Source organism: Schistocerca cancellata, chromosome 8 (assembly GCF_023864275.1).
Source record: "Schistocerca cancellata isolate TAMUIC-IGC-003103 chromosome 8, iqSchCanc2.1, whole genome shotgun sequence".
Lineage (NCBI taxonomy): Eukaryota > Metazoa > Arthropoda > Insecta > Orthoptera > Acrididae > Schistocerca > Schistocerca cancellata.
In genome coordinates, this window is record NC_064633.1 from 458,357,034 (window position 1) to 458,379,198 (window position 22,165).

The following is a 22,165-nucleotide window of genomic DNA, read 5'->3' on the forward strand; positions in this document are numbered from 1 at the left end:
CAGTCACTCAGCAACCCATATGAGAACAAAGGGATTTATTCAATTTCCTTTAATGACTGTTCTCACAAGTACGCTGGAAAAGCTAGTGGAAGTTTCGAAATTAGTTCTAAAGAACATCTCAATGTGAGGATACAATGCCCTCTGGGGTATTGTAGCAAGAAGGAAGCGACTGTGCCTTACTTCTCTGGTCTCTGTATTACTAACCTGGTGTCTTGCTGCTTCAGCAGTCACTCATCGCATAGTAGTAGTGCTCAGGCGCCAGGTTCATTGTAGGTTTGTGATCCTGTTGAAGTGGAGTGTGTCGGGATGCCAGTTGTTAAACGTTAACAACGTTTTGTAATATATTCGTTTTAGTGAAGAATACTTTGAAACACACGTCACACACTTTCCAATATGGCAGCTCTTGGCTACGCCGTTATATTCAGCCCTTTTTAACTCATTTATCACTTTCCATACTCGTTATAGATACTGCCCACGACACGTGGCGTTCACTGATAACTAATACCTTCACTTTTAACTTTATATCTTGTTTAACAGCTGAAATATTTACACGCGACCTTTCTTTTGTAGCCGACTCTGGTTACTCGACCGTGCGTTTTGAGTGGCGCCTCGCTGCTAACTCGGCCTGTCTTCCCGACGCACAAGAGAGACAACCCCCCCCCCCCCCACCCACCTTTCTCCCTGAGCCAATAGGGACACTTCGCTCGTCTCCGAAGCATATTTAGCAAAGCTTTCAGCCAATGGGCGTTTAGATAAGTTGCCAGGCGAATCTAACGTCTCGTTTCCGGACATTGTCACGGAAGTTTGTCTCGGAACACAGTCTCAGATTGTAAGATCCTACTACCAAATAAGATGATGATGATGTTTGGTTTGTGGGGCGCTCAACTGCGTGGTTATCAGCGCCCGTACAATTACCCAGTCTTTGCTCAGTCCAATTTCGCCATTTTCCTGGATGATGATGAAATGATGAGGACAACACAAACACCCAGTCATCTCGAGGCAGGTGAAAATCCCTGACCCCGCCGGGAATCGAACCCGGGACCCCGTGCTCGGGAAGCGAGAACGCTACCGCGAGACCACGAGCGGCGGACGTACTACCAAATAGTCTGATCTTGTTGCTACTAAGGTTGACAACATCGCCTCCTGTGTTATTATTGTTAAGGCTCCTTGCTGACGCATAATTGTCAGATGTACATGTGTAAGTAGGCTGTTTAGGTTTTCTTATTGGTAACGCCACGTAGCGCTCTGTATGAAAAATGACTGGCTGTGCTGTGTGCAGTCTGTGGCTAGTTTGCATTGTTGTCTGCCATTGTAGCGTTGGGCAGTTGGCTGTAAACAGCGGGTAACGTTGCGCAGTTGGAGGTGAGCCGCCAGCAGTGGTGGATGTGGGGAGGGAAATGGCGGAGTTTAGAAATTTGTAAGACTGGATGTCATGAACTGCTATGTATATTATGATTTTTCAAAACTATTAAGTTAAATACATTGTTTGTTCTCTATTAAAATCTTTCGTTTGCTAACTATGCCTATCAGTAGTTAGTGCCTTCCGTAGTTTGAACCTTTTATTTAGCTGGCAGTAGTGGCGCTCGCTGTATTGCAGTAGTTCGAGTAACCAGGATTTTTGTGAGGTAAGTGATTTGTGAAACGTATAGGTTAATGTTAGTCAGGGCCATTCTTTTGTAGGGATTTTTGAAAGTCAGATTGCGTTTCGCTAAAAATATTGTGTCAGTTTAAGCACAGTCTTGTATAATTGTTCAAAGGGGACGTTTCATATGTCGACTCTTAGCCAAGGAAACCTCACTGGAATCTTCAAATTTTTTCTTGTAGTTTGTGTAATTAGTTTAGCTTTTGTTTATTGCTAACGCGTAATTGTAGAGAGAATTTCTTTTGTAGTTGTAGCTTTTCATTCTTGTACAGTAAAACAGTTGTGGCATGCATGTAGATTTGCACCAAGTATTTCGCAGCGGCGCTTGCGATTAACTAGATATTATTTTCAATGCTATGTTAATGTGTTTTCTTATTTTGCTCTTCAAATTGTGCTTTTCTGTGTTATCGTGTGAAATATTGTGACAATAATGGTGTGTGAAAAACGTAATACTACGCTCCAAAGTAAACTGAGACATAACAGTGAAGACGAAAGCAGTGTGTTAGCGCCACCGTGTATTGAATTAACTAATGTTCAAAGTAGTAATTTGGTAATTGTGCATAGGGAAATGGAGCGGGCTGCAAATAATGTTGTAGGCAGTGAAACAATTAGTGAACAGGGAAGCATTATCGATCGATCGGTCGGAAACAGCTTGCCTCTGGAATCCGAAAGGACAGGACACAATCTCGCAAATACTGTAGATTCAGGTTTTGGGTCCTCACCGTTTTCTCAAATAAGTCAAGACACATTTTCTGCTTTTCAAAATGTGAATGTTGCCGGTGCAAATTCACTGCCGAAAAGCACTGAGGAACATGTTTCAGACACCAGTGAATTGTTATTAGAATTAATACAACAAGTGGGACAAACACAGCAAAAGCTTCAAAAGTTAGACACAATGGAACAAAATCTTCAAAAGTTAGACACAATGGAACAACACCAGAGACAAACACAGCAACAATTAGACCCAATGGAACAAAATCTTCACACCACGCTTGAACAAACACGTGAAGATTCAACTGCTGAGTTACATAAAATAGAATCGAAATGTCAAAAAGTCTGTAATGACGTAAAAACACAAATTTGTGAGCATTTCCAACCTATTTTTTCGCGTCATGAAAATGCATTACAGAATCACGAAGCAGCCATAAAAGAACTGCAAACTATTGTTCATGAAAATCGTGAGACCTTGAAAGCTAAAATTGACTCAGTTGCATCTACCGAGTCTGTTATGCAACTTGCAAAAACTCAGGAAAACTTAAAGGACACAGCAGATACTCTTAAAATTGGTTCAGAAAGACACATGGAGGAAATTAGTTCATTATCATAGAAAGTAGTTGAACTTTCGGGTCAGCTAAATAATTTATCTACGAAGGTAGATGACAATCTGAATGACACAAAACCGGTAGTCTTTAATGACACAGAAGAGTGCGAACAAATTAGGAAATTCAAACAAAATCAGAATCAAATGAATACGCAACACCAAAGAGAAATCCGGGAAGTACAAGACCAGCTGACACAGGTAATACAAGAATTACGTATGTCAGAGGACACTCGGGCCCCAAAACGGGAAGAGGGACATAGAAATACGGAACAGCCACAAAACAATAACACAGCGCATTTCGGAAATTATGAAAGAAATTGGCACCGAATTTTGAAATGGAACCGCCGAAACGACGTAACAATGACCGATATGCGACTCGCCGACATGATGATTTTGACTATAAGCTGTTCATTACTACATGTAAATTTAAAACATCTAAGAATTCTGGCAACGATATTCATCCACAAGCGTGGCTTCATCAATTCTCTCATTGTTTTCCTCCCAACTTATCATTAGAGCACAGATTAGAATTTATGTGTGGCTATTTAGAGAATGAACCAGCTGTAAGAATGCGATCGGTCATGCACGATTGTCACAGTGAAGGAGAATTTTACCATGCCTTCCTCTCAGCATATTGGTCTCAGGCTACACAAGACCGAGTAAAACATAGCATCATGATGATGAAACACTTTGAACAATCTGAATTTTCCAGTCTTGTCAAATATTTTGAAGACATGTTGCATAAGAATCAATATCTTTCAACCCCATACAGCCCTTCAGAACTCATCCGCATTTGCTTAATGAAATTGCCTGAACATTTCAGAAATATTATTTTGGCAGGACGTTGCAAAGATGACATTGAAGCTTATCAGGGCCTCTTCAAAGAATTAGAAATTGCCACAGACAGTCACGGGATGCGAAAACAGGAAAACAATCACTACAGGTCACATCCATCACAATTCCGTGACGACAGAAACAATAACTGGACACGACAAGTCTATTCTTACAACGCAAATCGTGACCAAAACAGACACCACCCATATGACAACCACTGGCAGAGTAATACTAGTTACAGAGAAAGAGCGCATTTCCGTAGTAATGAATATGACAGAGATTACCATAGAAACAGACAGTATGGGAACAAAAACAATTATTATCAAGGGAGACAGAATAACTTCAGACGCAACAGTTCAGCGCGCAGTTACGATTCCGGGAGAAATTCTCCATCACATGACCGACAAACAGGAAACTATGTAAACTACCGACAAAACGACAGACCTGAATTCCATCAGAACTGGCGGTATTCAAACAGAGCAGGGCACTCTCAACAAGGTGAACTTGTAGAAGTTAGGTCTCCAAATCCCAATAACGACGCGCCAACAAAGACACAATAGGCAATGACTCATACCGCTGGCAGCCACAAAACGTACTTATGAAACTGACGACGCAGTTGCTGTAGGTAGTAATTACGTAAAAATGGAAGACATTAGGGACATCTTACTCCAGGAGCACGACGTAAAACATAACAACATTGCATATCCTGTGATTCACATTACAGTAAATGACGTAAAATTTATGGCAGTAGTTGACTCTGGCAGTCCCATTTCAGTAATTAGTGAAACAGCCTTTAGCAAATGCAACAAATCGAACGATTGTCCCACAGTTCCGTTACGTAAGATTAAATTACAAGGTGCAATCTTTGGAAAAAGTGTAGATGTACGACAACAAACCAACTTAGAATTCTTTTGTCAAAGCCACAGCTTCTCTATGAACTTTCTTATTGTTCTATTATTGTCGACGGAAATTATATTGGGAGTAGACTTTTTGAATGAATACAAAGCAATCTTAAACTTTCACGATGCTGAAATAAGTTTAGAGAAAGAAGGTAAGTCAATTGCTTTGAAATTTGAAGATTGGCTCTCAAACCATGACGAGGAAATTAACCGGCTTTACCTTCTGCTAGACAACAGTTCGGAGTTTTCGACGAAACTTGACACTAACAATCACTGTGCAAGTACCGACAGGGATGATACCGACGGCGTATTTGATACTGATGAGTTAATTCAGAATAAAATTCAAACAATTGAGAACTGTAATTACATTGATAGGAAGGACCTTTTGGAGATTTTACAAACACATTCCACAGTTTTTACTCACAAAACAGGAACAATCAAGGGATGTCAATACCAATTTCGTGTTCTTGAGCATACTAAATTTTGTATTAGACCATACGTAATTCCAGCACATTATAGGGACCGTGTTAGAACAGAAATACAATCTATGCTTGACGAAGGCATTATGGAGCCTGCAGTAAGCTCATACAACAATCCATTACATGTCGTTGAGAAGAAAAATGGATCGATCAGACTTGTCTTAGATTCGATACAAATCAATACTATCATTATTCCTGAAACAGACAGGCCACAAACGAACTTCTTCAAAATTATAATGGCGTAAAAGTGTTGTCTTCTGTTGATCTCAGATCCAGCTTTTATCAGATCGAACTTCATCCAGAATGTAGAAAATACACAGCTTTCCTTTGTTTCGGCGTTTGTTATCAGTTTCGGAAACTTCCTTTTGGTTTGAACATTTCTTCAGCAGCATTCATTCGCGGGCGAAATTCCATACTACCTGAGTTCTTAAAACGTCACATCACCTTATATGTGGACGATATTCTAATAGCAGAAGCTTCATGGGAACAACATAATCGCACCCTCAACAGTTTGTTACGTATTTTTGCAGAATCTGGAATTACAGTTAACTTGGAAAAGTCTGAATTCAGTAGGACAAAGTTGAAGTTTTTGGGACATATTATTTCTTCTGAAGGCATTCAGCTGGATCCTGAAAAGTTAGAAGCAATAAGAGCCATTCCAGTTCTATCCACATAAAAAAAAGTCCGCAGTTTTCTAGGTCTTGTAAATTTTTACCGTCGTTTTCTGAATATACAAATTCTAGTTACACCAAAACTTTGTTCTCTCACTGGAAAAAATACTATTTAGAAAAAATACTATTTGGGACGAACAAGCACAGTTGAAATTCAATTCTTTGAAAGAATCGATACTTAACGCGCCAATACTAGCTCATCCAGATCTGTCACAAGATTTCTGCCTTAGCACGGATTCTTCTAAAGTCGGTCTTGGTGCCCAATTATTTCAGGAAGCCATAGAAAATGACCCTACCGTTCAGAAAACCATTGCTTTTGCTAGCCAAATGCTAACAAAATCTGAAAAAAATTATTCCGTTACTGAATTAGAAGCTTTAGCTATCGTTTGGGCATTTAACAAATTCCGTTTCTTTCTTTCTGGTAAGCACTTAAAAGTATACAGTGATCATCGTACATTACAATTTCTTATGTCTTCAAAATTAAATCATGACAGGTTAAAACGTTGGGCATTGTTTCTGCAAGAATTCCACTTCACAATAGTCTACATTCCCGGCAAGGAGAACATTGTTGCGGACGCACTGTCACGTGCACCGGCTGGGCTTGAGAAAAGTAACACAGAAGACAACCTCGAGAAAAATTTCAGTATTCTTTACATTCAGAAAGTCGCCTTTGAAAACTTCATCACCACATCTTTAAAGGACATTGCTCATGAACAAGATAAAGATCCGATTTGGAAAGACATCAAAAGTAAATGGCATGAAAAGACACACACTCAGATTCGGCATTATTACCTGGTTAGAAACAACATACTCTTCAAACGCTGCACTGTTGATGACAAGCTATGGATACTTTGAATTCCAGACGATTTTGTTAATAAGCTCATTTGGTACATTCATTTCAGCTATGCACATTTTGGTCCACGAAAATGTTATCATATTCTTCGAACGACTTGCTATTTTAACAATTTGGAAAAGAGAATTCGAAGAGTCTTGTCTATTTGTAAACTGTGTCAAAAGGTGAAGCCATCTACTGTCTCACATCGTGCTCCGTTGTTTCCTATTATTCCTTCTAAATTAAAAGAATTTGCTGCTGTTGATCTCTTGGGACCCCTTGTCAGAACATCAAATGGATTTTCGTACGTTCTAGTCGCTGTTGAACTTACTTCAAAATTTGTTTCTTTCACTCCGTTACGTAAAGCCACTGGACGGTCTGTATCCGACGCCTTTGTTATAAATTTCTTATGTGAAGTTGGCCACGTTGCAAAAGTCATTTCAGATAACGGTCCGCAATTCAGATCTGCTGTTTGGTCACGCATGCTTCAGAATGATAAAATCAAACCTGTTTTTATTTCATTGTACTCACCACATTGTAACCCATCTGAACGGATTATGAAAGAAATCAATAAGCTTTGCAGACTTTATTGTCACAGAAAGCATCAGCACTGGGACAGATATTTATACTTATTTCAAAATGTGCTGAATGAAATGCCTCATGATTCCACTGCTTTACCACCTACTCATACTGAAGAATGAGTAACCACCGAATAGAATCAGAGAGCTTGTACCTTTCCCGAATACACGTATACTCCGACACAAAGACATAATTGATTTGGCTCTTAAAAATATAAAATCTGCAGCAGACAAAAGGAGAAAACTACACGGTAACGCAAATGCAAAGAAATTATGTATTGGTCAGAAGGTTCTCATTAAAGCTCATTCATTGGTACATAAGAAGAAACACTTGAGTCACAAATTCTTTCTAGTTTACAATGGACCTTACAGAATCCGACGTATACCACATGAAATTGCGTTGACGTTGAAACTCTGCGTACTAGGAAGAGTAAAGGTTTACATCACATTTCACATGTAAAACCGTTTATTGAAAGATAATCTGCTTTTTAACTTTGTCTTTGCCATACAACTTTTCACTTTACATTACCAGTATGCTTTGTCAGACTTGGAATATGTTAACATGCAACAATGTTTGAAGTTAAATATCCAGTCAAGAACCAAGAGAACTTATTTAAACAGAAATTACGAATGCATTGTTATAGTGAACAGATGACACAGTGTTGTTATTTGTACATTCTCGCTTGTTAGTTGCACGATCACATAACGACTATAAGGCTCACATACTTAGAACATATACCGGCACTGCTCATGAGATTTTCATGCAACATTTTGGTTTACTTGAAAAGACATTCTTTATTTGAAGTACTTTCTGTGGGATTAAAGATGACTTAGCACTTGGTTTCTTTGACAGCTACACAATTATATCACGACGCTACTAATGTGTGACACAATTTACATTGTTGCTTTTGTGCTGTATCTGCTTTATATCTGCACAGTTTTTCTGAAGTCTTCTGGAAAGTAAAACATGTTTAATAGTAACTTTGTGGTATAGCTAAAATAAGACAGCCTTTTTGTTTTTGTTTTGTAGCACAACAATACGTTACAGTGTAGTACTTTCTTGATCACGGTACTGTACGTAATAACTACGATATCTATACACAAAGCATTTCACTTTTGTTTATCATGAGGTAAGTACATTGGCTTCTGCAGAACTTAGCTTTCGAAGGAAAATAACTACAACACTTCCACAGAGATTATCTTACAGCAAGATGCACATTTAGCGCTACAGGACACATATTTGAGTGATTAATTTTGTACTTAAATCATTTATTTTTAAAGATATTTGAAGTACAATGATACAAAGGTTTTCTGTGATACATTTCATTCCATTGCAGTAAACTGTAACACCTGAGGGTATAATTACATTAATCCTCAGGGGGGTACACGCTTACTTTGTGTACCATGTGTTTGGCAATCACAAGGAGCCCTAGCTAATATGATATTTCCTTATACAACTTTACACATTGGTACCATATTTCTCTAACACATAAATTACACAGCTATCTGATCATTTAACTGAAAGAGACAAACATTTATTTTACTACATCAGTGACAGATGTTTACGTAATTACACCGTTGGATAACTTCACACTTACGAAATTGTATTTTGTCTGTACTTTGTGAACTGTTCATATTTTTTCGGAACCATTTTGATATTATGAGAACTTTGAATGATGTATTTAGTATGGGGTCATGATTTTTCAAGTACGTTGGAGGTAAATGGCACTATTGAAATGATCAGCGAATTTTTTTTATTTTTTGACATTATTGCAGAAAGCTACGCCTTTTTTGAGATTTGGCTGAGGTTTTATGATTTTATGATGACGATGTGTATTACGCTGTTGCGGTATGTTTATGATCAATAAGCTGATGCTATATGAGGAATTTGATTATGCTACGTATTTATTATGATGAAATATTGAAGAAGTGTCGACGAATATGTATATGTGTAATAAGGTAAGGAATAATGAGTAGTGGTTAGGGACTCTGACTTGTGAAAAAGTATGTTTGAAACCAAGAATCGTACTTTAAGAGTTATGAAATGTGTCTAAATGCGTGAATGTATTACAATGCTGACGAATATTTTTTGGACACTGTTATACTTTTTTATATATGTTTTTTATATATGTTATATTTTGTTTCTACAGATTTGCAACGCAAATTCTCGAACTGTGAAATTTTTATATGAGACTGTCACAGTAGTGCAAACTGGTGTCGTAAATATTTCGGTAAGAAAGCCAAGTGACCTTGACATAATGTGTCTTAAGCGGCCAGCAGTGTCAGACGCCTGGAGAAAAAGCCATTAGTGTGTGCCTTTTCAGAGGCACAGGTAAAAAAAAAAAAGGGAGGCCATTATCCTCGCTATTGACATTTCTTTGTAGAAAGCATCGCAAATATGACACACTCAAACTTGAAAATATATGATTACACTGTGGAGCTCTTAATTTATGATATTTACTGAAATGTCTAATGAAATGATGAGAAACACTTTACGTTTATTGTCTTTCTAGTTGAGACATTCTTTTGCCTTTGGGGACGCCATTTGCCTAGTGAATGACGTTTCATGCATTGCTATATATAGGCTATATATATTTGCTCATTTCGTTTAATATCTAGTTTCTAGCTGCACTGCAGCATTGGTTATTATAAAAATTAATAGATGTACTAATATCACTATTTTCTGTCTACAGACCCAGGAAAGAATACATTTATGATGTACTTTCTTAGAAAAGAGAGCACAAATAGACATTTACCTTCACAGGAACTGCATAAATAATTTTTTAAACGATTTGGTAACTTGTCTGCTACAGTAACTTATCGTGATGCATCACTCTAGTATTAAGATGTGACATAGGTATTAGACATGGCCATCTTTAATGTAATATTTTTTCTAATTGAGCTTTGTCATATTTAGATATAAGTTATTGCATTTGCTGCTGCTGTTTGCCAGGCATAGTGCTACTAAATTTCACTTTGTATTACTCTGTTAAGCTAGTTTTACTACTGATTTATTTTTCTTGTTGCTGCACATTGGCTCATATTAGTTGTAATGTTGCATTGCTTGGTAATTTAGATTTACTGCAGCTTGCTTTGACAATTTCCATTTTTTTCATTGCTGTTTGTATTAATTGTTTTATGCTGCTGCATTGCCTCGTCCCTTAGTTTAGCATCTGAGCTCAGTAGATTTAAGTTAGCTTAAGAGGGGGTAGACTATATAAGAGAATGAGTTGCGATGAGTTGGAAGAAATGCATTGAGAAGTTTTACGAAAAAAGTACAGAAAGCAGGTATAGATAGCACTTTTTGAAATAATGAAGAATGTAGGGAGATCTCCAAGAAGTAAAGAAAGTTTTGTTTGCAAGATACTGCAGTAAAACAAACCCTGTCCTTTCCCTTTCTGTTATTCCGCTATGTGTTTGTGTACTCTTGTATATTTGTCTTATTCCTGTCTTTATGTGTTTGTCTGATGAGAGTTACATTGTGGAATTTTTCTGATAATATGTTATTTACTTTGAAAAGATGTTTAGACATTATTTATTCTGTTCTGTTGCTCATATGTGAAGGTGATGTTTCAAAAGTTATTCTGATCTTTATGTATGTACTTATGTCATAATTCCTGTAACACTGATGTATCTGTTTATTTCTATTCTTTTGTAAAGCCTGTACTAATACAGAGTTACCTGTATTGTTATATTCTTTAATGATGTTTTTTGTACCTTTGTAATTGTATTCTTACGTTATAAAATCGTAATTGACACCAGTTCATCATATTATTATCTTGTAAGTTCCATTTCACTGTACACGTTTCTGTTGGTCATAGTATATGGACAATATGTGAGAATTAGGGACTGTTAGTGTTTGCACATGTGTTAATAATTCAGCAAGGGACTGGATAACAGCATTGCTGGTTCTAAGGACAATTCCAAAAACTTTGTGAGTGCACAAGTGGTGGTTATGGACTTGCTATATTATCCGCAAGACTCTTCAATGGTGATTGTGCACCTGCACAGTCTCAACAGATGGCTGCTGGCCATCTCTACAAGGACTACAGTGGGTCTGCATCTTAGATGACCCACCAATACCATTATCTCTACAAGGACTACAGTGGGTCTGCATCTTTGATGACCCACCAATACCATTATTTCTACAAGGACTACAGTGGGTCTACACCATTGCTGACTCACCAGTACCATTATTTCTACAAGGACTGCAGTGGGTCTGCGCCTCTGGTGGCCCACCAATACCGTAATCTCTACCAGGACTACAGTGGGTCTACTCTGTGATGACCTACCTACCAATATTCTTCAAAACTTCGGATGACTCTGCTGTGGGTTTGCTCTGTTGTGACCCATTACCTGTCTGCATGTCAAGAGTCAGCATTGTCTTTCTGTTGGAAGGACAACACTACTTCTTCAAGACTGCATGAAAATCCACTACATCCTTGTGCATTGTCTTTTACTGTTCAGACTTTGAGAAAAGAAACGGCAGTTTTAGTGTGATGAATGATCAGGACTGTCTTTATGGACTGTGAGAAAATTTTAGCTTTTGACCAACATTGTATTAATTAGTGTGTGCATTTGATATCTTTCTTACTGTAATTATGAATTTTTTTTCAAATCTGTATTGGCCAGTTCCCAAAACAATTTGTAAAATTTTTTGTGTTGAGCATGGGGGCTATGTAAGTAGGCTGTTTAGGTTTGCTTATTGGTAACGCCACGTAGCGCTCTGTATGAAAAATGACTGGCTGTGCTGTGTGCAGTCTGTGGCTAGTTTGCATTGTTGTCTGCCATTGTAGCGTTGGGCAGTTGGCTGTTAACAGCGCGTAGCGTTGCGCAGTTGGAGGTGAGCCGCCAGCAGTGGTGGATGTGGGGAGAGAAATGGCGGAGTTTAGAAATTTGTAAGACTGGATGTCATGAACTGCTATGTATATTATTATTTTTCAAAACTATTAAGGTAAATACATTGTTTGTTCTCTATTAAAATCTTTTATTTGCTAACTATGCCTATCAGTAGTTAGTTCCTTCCGTAGTTTGAATCTTTTATTTAGCTGGCAGTAGTGGCGCTCGCTGTATTGCAGTAGTTCGAGTTACCAAGATTTTTGTGAGGTAAGTGATTTGTGAAACGTATAAGTTATGTTAGTCAGGGCCATTCTTTTGTAGGGATTTTTGAAAGTCAGATTGCGTTGCGCTAAAAATATTGTGTCAGTTTAAGCACAGTCTTGTATAATTGTTCAAAGGGGACGTTTCACATGTAGCATGGCTCCTACTGAGCATTCCCGATACCATAAATGTGCGTAATACGTAGCGTAAACACATGAAGGGAATGCACGTATGCATTACAAGGAGAACGAAGTCCTCAGTAACATCTCACGCACGTGATAATCAACGTTCTGTTTTAGATGTCCACAATAAATTGGAAGTCCGGAACCGTGCGACTGCTACGGTCGCAGGTTCGAATCCTGCCTCGGGCATGGATGTGTGTGATGTCCTTAGGTTAGTTAGGTTTAAGTAGTTCTAAGTCCTAGGGGACTGATGACCACAGATGTTAAGTCCCATAGTGCTCAGAGCCATTTAGCCAATAAATTGGAGATACTACAGAAAGAGAGGGAGTGTGTTGTCTTAAATGTGCTTGAGGAGACATATATTACGATGTCCACAATACAGTGCTCTGACAATTCAACAATGAAACGGAAATATGACACCGAACTTTATGGGCCAGCTTTGACTATTTTAATTTTTGAAGTGAGGGTTCCTTGTATACAACTAGTTGGTTCGCTTATTACAGTCTATGTTAATATTCATGTTTTCTCCCAATGTCCATTCACGTGTAGGTCACCGAATCCATTTAATATGTACACTGTTTCGATGTTACAGAAATAAGTAGCAGTTCTTTCACCTTAGTAACATTATTATATTTGTGTCAATAACGTCCTATTCTTACGTAATAGAGATAGCCGAGTCCAACAGATCATGTGGTCACCGCATTTCTTCAACAGAGTACTAGCAGCGTGCTTCTCTTAACTTCCGTGTTATCCACGTTAGCTCGATTTACTTAGCAGTCTTAGCACCCGGACGGCAGCCATCGAACACGCATCGGAGACACACTGTGGACACCTCGTAGCTTGTGTTGTCAGCCGCTACGATTGCTGTTATGTTGGTGACAAACAAACATAAGCATGTCTGCACCCGGTAAGTATTACCCTTCCCGCGCCCGGGTTCCCGGGTTCGATTCCCGGAGGGGTCAGGGATTTTCTCTGCCTCGTGATGACTGGGTGTTGTGTGATGTCCTTAGGTTAGTTAGGTTTAAGTAGTTATAAGTTCTAGGGGACTGATGACCATAGATGTTAAGTCCCATAGTGCTCAGAGCCATTTTTTTTAAGTTTTACCTACAGCATAGTCTCCCTCCTTTGGCTCAGTGGTGACATCCAGGACAGTAACTTTTTCAGTGGAATTCTGTACCTTAATTTTATTAGTCTTAATCATTTATTATTCTTCAATCAAATCAGCACAATATATTTTCCTGGATAACATTCACGAGGGCATCGTCCGTTACTTGACGTACGTCCACCTGAAGGTATTTTAATCGGTTAAGAGATGACAGTGATACTAACACAGATTACTCCTGTTTTTGGCAGTTGCTCCAGACCACAAGGGGACCGTCTCTTTCTCTTTTCCTTTTAGTTAGTGCTTCACTACGTTTTAGTCAAGAATCAGTTTCTGATGGGTAATTCTATTCCTTTGCTTTTATAAACTGGGCTTTAATCTATGATTACGGTTTTTACCAACTGAAGTCTGAGAACTTTACCTAGTCACGCCAACTGGTATTTTGCGGCATTCTGTAATAGCTCCCTATACCTTTCTAGCATAGGTAGACTTAGAGAAAGCTTTTGACAATGTTGATTGGAATACTCTCTTTGAAATTCTGAAGGTGGCAGGGGTAAAATACAGGGAGCGAAAGGCTATTTACAATCTGTACAGAAACCAGATGGCAGCTATAAGAGACGAGGGGCATGAAAGGGAAGCAGTGGTTGGGAAGGGAGTGAGACAGGGTTGTAGCCTATCCCCGATGTTATTCAATCTGTATATTCGGCAAGCAGTAAAGGAAACAAAAGAAAAATTCGGAGTAGGTATTAAAATCCATGGAGAAGAAATAAAAACTTTGAGGTTCGCCGATGACATTGTATTTCTGTCAGACACAGCAAAGGACCTGGAAGAGCAACTTAACGGAATGGACAGCGTCTTGAAAGGAGGATATAAGATGAACATCAACAAAAGCAAAACGAGGATAAAGGAATGTTGTCTAATTAAATCGGGTGATGCTGCGGGAATTAGATTAGGAAATGAGAGGCTTAAAGTAGTAAAGGAGTATTGCTATTTGGGGAGCAAAATAACTGATGATGGTCGAAGTAGAGAGGATATAAAATGTAGACTGGCAATGGCAAGGAAAGCGTTTCTGAAGATGAGAAATTTGTTAACATCGAGTATAAGTGTCAGGAAGTCGTTTCTGAAAGTATTTGTATGGAGTGTAGCCATGTATTGAAGTGAAACGTGGACGATAAATAGTTTAGACAAGAAGTGAATAGAACTTTCGAAATGTGGTGCTACAGAAGAATGCGGAAGATTAGGTGGGTAGATCACATAACTAATGAGGAGGTATTGAATAGTAGCCGAGCGGTCTGAGGCACTGCAGTCATGGACTGTGTGGCTGGTCCCGGCGGAGGTTCGAGTCCTCCCTCGGGCATGGATGGGTGTGTTTTTCCTTAGGATAATTTAGGTTAAGTAGTGTGTAAGCTTAGGGACTGATGACCTTAGCAGTTAAGTCCCATAATATTTCACAAACATTTGAACATTTTTGAGGTATTGAATAGAATTGGAGAGAAGAGAAATTTTGTGGCACAACTTGACTAGAAGAATGGCTCGGTTGGTAGGACATAGAGGCATCAATTGAGTATTGGAGGGCAGCGTGGAGGCTAAAAATCGTAGAGGGAGATCAACAGATGGATACCCTAAACAGATTCAGAAGGATGTGGGTTGCAGTAGGTACTGGGAGATGAAGAAGCTTGCACAGGATAGAGTAGCATGGAGAGCTGCATCAAACCAGTCTCTGGACTGAAGACCACAACAAAACAACCATATTACACAGCATTGTGCCAGTAAGTAACCATCTTTTAGAACGAAATTACAAATCTTATCTGTTATAAAAGAAAGGGACCGTTATTTGTGGGACGTATGTGATCTGTGGTGTCATCGTAAGAAACCACTCGTGCGCTGTCCGCCAAAAACCTACCAGCGCGAACTTCAGTATCTGCGGACCCTGAGGGGTGGCGCCAGCGTGGCAGTATACGCAAATTAGAGACCGCACCTCCCCTCTCCGGGAAGTCTACACGACACCACCGTCCTTTCCGGCGCTGGCGTAAAGGATGCCGACGACAACTCTCGGTGGCCGGTTAATCAGAGCAGATCACCTCCTCAGTTCGACACTTAGTTCCACGGGACAGAGGCTGCCGCCGTCACAGTTAGTTAGGTCTCCGATAAACAGTGCACCTAGAAACAATTTACTGTTGAGTTGACGAAAGACTTTATTCAGACATTGAAAGTGCTTCTTATGTTCTCCATAACTGCTTCTCAAAATATAAATATACGTTTTTGATTATTCAATTGTGGCACTCTCTCTTGATATTCTGTAGTGTGCTCAGCTAGCCTAGTCTGTCTCCTGCTTTATAGTCTGCGAATAACTGTTGTGGTCACCCGTGATACAACGTGATCCACACTTAGTTTCCTAACTAGAAGCATAATACACTGGTGTGAAAAACTAAAGCAACAAAGCGCTTCTTCCCCTTCCCGAGTATAATTGACGATATAATCATACAAACGGTCAACAGATGTCCGTATGATTGTATTCTCCATGGACGATGGCATTCTAGGCAATGGACAGCCATACCAACAAAGATGTTAGGGCACCTATCAAACGGGACAGTGTTTGGTGGTTAGTCTCACATCCACAATCGCTGTATACACAGTCAGACGGCGCAATATGGCGCAGAGAAGACGCCTACCAGACTCTCTGCGTTGGAGGGTCATAGGAAGAGTGGAAGAAGGACAGTCGCAAACTGGTATGACCCGATGGCTTAATGTGAATCGTTCTCTTGTTTCTCGGATGTGGCGACAATTTATAGAGACCGACACTGTATCCCGAAGACCAGGACAGGGCCGACAACGTGTGATAACAGAAACATACTACCGTTATTTAGCTGTAAGGGCACGACCGTACGACCTTTGTTTCTGCACAGCAACTTGCATCTGACCTCACGAATGAGTCACAACTTGATCTGGAGAGTGATTCTCGACGGATTCGCATCTAGAAGGAAAGTGGAACACGATTTAGGGGCTCAAACATTGCGGAAAGACACCGATATCGAGAAGCATCCCTAAAGGTGCAGTCATGGATTATGTTGATGAGTCGAACATATCTTCATGAAATTGAACGGGTGAATCGTTAAGGTTTGACTGCTGCAGGTATCGTGACGAGATCTTGGGACCTCGGGTGCGATTGTTGCGAGGTGCCGTGGGCCCGGACTTCGTACTGATGGACAATAATGCTCGTCCTCATAGAGCACGGGTGGTTGATGTTTTCTTTGAAGCCTGCTCTCGCTCTTCCGATTTGACTCCCAGAGAGCATGCCTGGGATGCTCTAGGAAGACGGGCTGCATCACGTTAGCGTTTACCAACCACTCTCCAAGACTTGCGAGCAGCTATGTAAGAAGAATGGGCGTTATTGCCTGAACATGAAATTGACGACATCATTCACAGCATGCTCCATCGTTATCGGGCCTGTACTACTGCCAGAGATGGTCACACCACATATTGAGCACATTAATAACTTGCCTCAATTTGTGTGTAAATCTGTTAAGTTGGAAAAAACGAAGACCATTTTTGGCTGCCGTTATGCAAGTTGCAATTACTTACGTTCTGTATTATTTACATTGTTTCTTCTTTACTATCACCTGCTTATGCTGTTTTGTGGCAAAATAAATGCAACCTTGGAACATTCCCGTTTGTTGCTTTAATTTTGGAAACCAGTGTATTTTCTTCTTCGTTCAAGTCTATTCCATTTGTATTTTAAGCTGTATCAGACAAATTAATTTTCTCATTATCAAAGTATTAATGTACAAAATTTTCTGTACATTATATATACCAGAAGATGCAACATAAAAGTTACCAAATCAACTTCAATAAAAACAGCTACTGCGTGCAAATTAGAGTTTTATGTTTTAATACTTTTAACACCTGTGCATATACGCGGGGTGTTTGGAGAGTCCGGGAAAAGTCCGAGAGATGACACCACCGGTGCGTATCGAGATCGTGTTCAGTTAGTAGCATCTTTGGAAAGAACTCACACCAAGTTTCAGCCTTATCGGTCTATTTATTTCTGTTTGGCATTCGTGTGAATCAACGAAGTCGAGTGATTGTCAAAAATGGACGAAAAAGAATTTCGTGTGGTGATTAAACATTACTTTATGAAAGGCAAAACTCCTCAGGAGACTAAAGAGGAGTTTGATAAACACTACGGTGACTCTGCACCTTGGATTAGAACAGTTTATAAGTGGTTTCAAAATTTTCGGAATGGCCATATGGGCACAAGTGATGCTGAACGTTCTGGACGCCCTGTGGAGGTTACGACTCCAGAAATCATTGATAAAATCCATGATATGGTGATGGATGACAGAAGAGTTAAGGTACGTGGGACTGCTAGTGCTGTGGGCAGCTCGAATGAATGGTTACATAATATTTTGCATAAACATTTCGACACGAAATAGCTATCCACAAGATGGGTTCCGCGACTGCTCACGCTTGAGCAAAAACGGAATCGTGTGAAGTGTTGCAAGGATGGTTTGCAGCTGTTCAGGAAGAATCCGCAGGACTTAAAGCGTCGTTTCGTCACTGTGGATGAGACATGGATACATTACTATGTAAGTAGGCTGTTTAGGTTTTTATGTTGGTAACGCCACGTAGCGCTCTGCTGTGTGCAGTCTGTGGCTGGTTGTTATTGTTGGAATATTTGCTATTGTAGTGTTCGGCAGCTGGATGTGAAGAACAGCGCGTAGCTTTGCGCAGTTGGAGGTGAGCCGCCAGCAGTGTTGGATGCGGGGAGAGAGATGGCAGAATTTTGAGAGCGGACGATCTGGACGTGTGTCCATCAGAAAGAGTAAATTTGTAATACTGGATATCATGAATATGATGACTTTTAAACATTATTAAGGTAAATACATTATTTGTACTCTATCAAAATCTTTCATTTGCTAACTATGCCTATCAGTAGTCAGTGCCTTCAGTAGTTAGAATCTTTTATTTAGCTGGCAGTATTGGCGCTCGCTGTATTGCAGTAGTTCGAGTAACGAAGATTTTTGTGAGGTAAGTGGGTCATGAAAGGTGTAGGTTATTGTTAGTCAGGGCCATTCTTTTGTAGCGATTGTTGAAAGTCAGATTGTGTTGCGCTAAAAAATATATTGTGTGTCAGTTTACTGTTGATCAGAATAAGTAAAGAGAGAAATGACTGAGTACGTTCAGTTTTGCTCAGCTGTTTGAAAATCAAATAACGTAAGAGGTTTACCAGCACACTAATTCATAAATTTCTCTAAGGTGATGTTTCAACTATACTCCTGAGACAAAAGAACAATCTAAACAGTGGGTTAGCATGGGAGAATATGCACCAAAACAGTCGAAGACCAGTCCTTCGGCCGCAAGGTTATGGCGACTGTCTTTTGGAATTCGCAAGGGATAATCCTCATCGACTATCTGGAAAAGGGTAAACTATTACAGGTGCATATTATTCATCGTTACTGGACCGTTTGAAAACAGAGCTGCAAGAAAAACGCCGACGCAAAAAAGTTTTTTCCATCACGACAATGCACCAGCAAACACACCTCAGCAGTTGTCGCAAAATTAATGGAAATAGGATTCCAACTCGTTTCACATCCTCCCTATTCTCCAGACTTGGCTCCCTCATACTACTATTTGTTCTCCAATTTGAAGAAATGGCTGGCAGGACAAAGATTTTATTCAAACGCGGAGGTGACTGCAGCAACAAATAGGTATTTTGCAGACTTGGACAATCCCTATTATTCTGAAGAACAAATTAGAACAGCGTTGGACGATGTGTATAAGTCTAAAAGGAGCCTATGTCCAAAAATAAAAAAGATTTACGTCAAACAAATAAGTAGTTTTTATTTTTGTACGGATTTTTCAAACGCCTCTCGTACACCTGATGTACTGTGTGAATTGGTCAGTCAAGTATGTAAAACTACTTTAGCTGTGGCTCCCCTAGTTTTAAAATTACCCGTACAATAGTTCCAAACAGTGATACGCTGGGATGAGAGCTGCGAATTTTAGCTGAAGAGAGCGCAGGTGTTTTGAGCACCAGCGCGCTGGCACGTACGGTACCGCCTGTCCCACCCTCGGGTGGCACTGGCGCCAGTAGACTGGCGCGCTTATCGCGGCTGGCGTGAGGCAGCTTCGCCTTGTCGGCCGTTCAGCGAGGCTTACCGGGGCGCCCCAGGAGTGCAGCCGGCGGCGCGCCGCGGAGCGTCGATATTGCGAATCCGCGGAGCTCTCCAAATCCACGCGACGAGCGCGGCCGCATTTGCATCCTCCATAAACACCGGCGAACATGACGCCGGCGCCGAGGAAGGCCCGCCACCTGCTCCACGGTGCTCGCAGCCCAGCTGTCAGGCGGCGATGGCGACAACCCCGTGCTGACGGAGGAGGTCGACATCCGACAATGACAACAATATATACTCTCCAAAACGCACTAGTCAAACTTCCGAAAAATAAGTGGTGAGTCAAAAAGGACTTTACAACTTTGGAAGGATGTAGAAATTTATTGAGATAATTTACAGAATCGGCAGGTGTGTCACTTCGTAGCAAACAACCGCAAGTTTCACATAAAAGCGTCTTTTGAGAATCTCGATTCCAAAAGGTATCAAATTTTATAAACTCTAATTTTAGAGGAGAGAGAGAAAAAAAAAGTTTTAGAACCACAGCAGCATCAGACTGTCTTGTAGCATTGTTGTTATATTCAGACAGATATTAAGACACATTTGGATTCCATAGAAATATTGGAACACGTGAGGCAATACTGACCATACGACTTATCTTAGAAGATAGATTAAGGAAAGGCAAACCTACGTTTCTAGCATTTGTAGACTTAGATAAAGATTTTGACAATGTTGATAGGAATACTCTCTTTCAAATTCTGAAGGTGGCAGGGGTAAAATACAGGGAGCGAAAGGCTATATTCAATTTGTACAGAAAACAGATGTCAGTTATAAGAGTCGAGGGACGTGAAAGGGAAGCAGTGGTTGGGAAGGTAGTGAGACAGGGTTGTAGCCTCTCCCCGATGTTATTCAACCTGTATATTGAGCAAGCAGTAAAGGAAACAAAAGAAAAATTTGGAGTAGGAATTAAAATCCATGGAGAAGAAATCAAAACTTTGAGGTTCGCCGATGACAGTGTAATTCTATCAGAGACAGCAAGGGGCTTGGAAAAGCTGTTGAACCGAATGGACAGTGTCCTGAAAGGAGGAGATAAGATGAACATCAACAAAAGCAAAACGAGGATAATGGAATGTAGTCGAATTAACTCAAGTGATGCTGAGGGAATTAGTTTAGGAAATGAGACACTTAAAGTAAAAAACGAGTTTTGCTATTTAGGGAGCAAAATAAATGATGATGATGGTAGAAGTAGAGAGGATATAAAATGTAGACTGGCAATGGCAAGGACAGCGTTTCTGACGAAGAGAAATTTGTTAACATCGAGTATACATTTAAGTGTCAGGAAGTCGTTTCTGAAAGTATTAGTATGGAGTGTAGCCATATATGGGAGTGTAACATGGACGATAAATAGTTTGGACAGGAAGAGAATAGAAGCTTTCTAAATCGAAATGTGGTGCTACAGAAGAATGCTTAAGACTATATGGGTAGATCACATAACTAATGAGGAGCTATTGAATAGAACTGGGGAGAAGAGAAGTTTGTGGCACAACTTGACTAGATGAAGGGATTGGTTGGTAGTACATGTTCTGAGGCATCAAGGGATCACTAATTTAGCACTGGAGGGCAGCGTGGAGGGTAAAAATCGTAGAGGGAGGCCAAGAGATGAATACACTAAGCAGATTCAGAAGGATGTAGGATGCAGTAGGTACTGGGAGATGAAGAAGCTTGCACAGGATAGAGTAGCATGAAGAGCTGCATCAAACTAGTCTCAGGACTGAAGACCACAACAACAACATTGAGACACATTACGCCAAGTATCTCTGTTAAATGTTTATTTTTTAAATTGTTACTGTATAAATAAAAACGGATTTGGTAACTTTCGGTGGAGAATTGTGTTGAGTTTGGTAACATTGCTCTGGAGTTTCTGTTGGTGATACACAGTATTCATCTGATACATCATACTCCACAATTTAACCAAAAACTTCAAATGGACATAAAAAAAACACATACTGTGTCATGTAAACAAATATCGGCCATGTTGTGTGTGACATCATTACCGAGACGAGCAACGATTGGTTACCGGGATTTGGTACTTCTTCGAAACGAAATAAGACTGGATTTGGTACTCTTCATCATAAACAGCAAGTCGTGAGGAGAATTACATAACAGTTCTTATTACAAACGTCAAGTTTCTTACAAGGGAACCTCCCCATCGCACACCCCTCAGATTTAGTTATAAGTTGTCACAGTGGATAGGCCATGAAAAACTGAACATAGATCAATTGAGAAAACAGGAAGAAGTTGTGTGGAACTATGAAAAAAATAAGCAAAATATACAAATTGAGTAGCCCATGCGCAAGATAGACAACATCAAGGATAGTGTCCCGTGGTTAGCGTGAGCAGATGTGGAACGAGAGG

General features: G+C 39.9%; 1 pseudogene; it reads right to left on the minus strand.

Moving 5' to 3' along the window:
• Positions 1 to 19,795: 19,795 nt before the first annotated feature.
• LOC126095626 (coiled-coil domain-containing protein 6-like) overlaps positions 19,796 to 22,165 on the minus strand; it is a 39,211-nt pseudogene continuing 36,841 nt past the window's right edge.